The sequence below is a fragment of the Penaeus monodon genome, chromosome 23 (assembly GCF_015228065.2).
Source record: "Penaeus monodon isolate SGIC_2016 chromosome 23, NSTDA_Pmon_1, whole genome shotgun sequence".
NCBI classification, from domain to species: Eukaryota; Metazoa; Arthropoda; class Malacostraca; order Decapoda; family Penaeidae; genus Penaeus; species Penaeus monodon.
Window position 1 is genome coordinate 39,256,813 of NC_051408.1, and position 527 is coordinate 39,257,339.

Here is a 527-nt window from a genome sequence, read left to right on the forward strand (position 1 = left end):
ATCAACGCTAGTAAGAACGCCAACGCCGACCAAGGGTGTGGCGACGAAGCTGCCTCCCATCTCGTTCGCCGCTTCATCCCCTAAATCCTTGGCTCCCCCACTAAATCCACCAGCTCCACCGTGTCCAACAAAGCCCCCTCCACCGCCACTAAATCCACCGGCATTACCAAAGCCACCTCCTCCACCTCCTCTGCTCCTTTATCCGCCTTCAGCGAACTTCGCCGAGTAAACCATTGCCAGTAAGGCCAAAACGACGATCTGGAAAAAAGTGATATATATTCATAACTACCACATTTTACGAAGGTAAAATATTCGTATTTCATAAAGAAAGAAAAGGAAACATTAATGATACTACAAGAAATACACACCTACATGTGTGAATGTAAATCATGTTTTTTTTTTCTTTTTCTAAATATAAAATTATTCACAAACTGGTAGATCCCCGTAAATATGTACTGCATGCAGTTTAAAGTCTGAATGGAATATAATACATTACTCGACTGGCGTATTTTTGCTATACGTGTTGA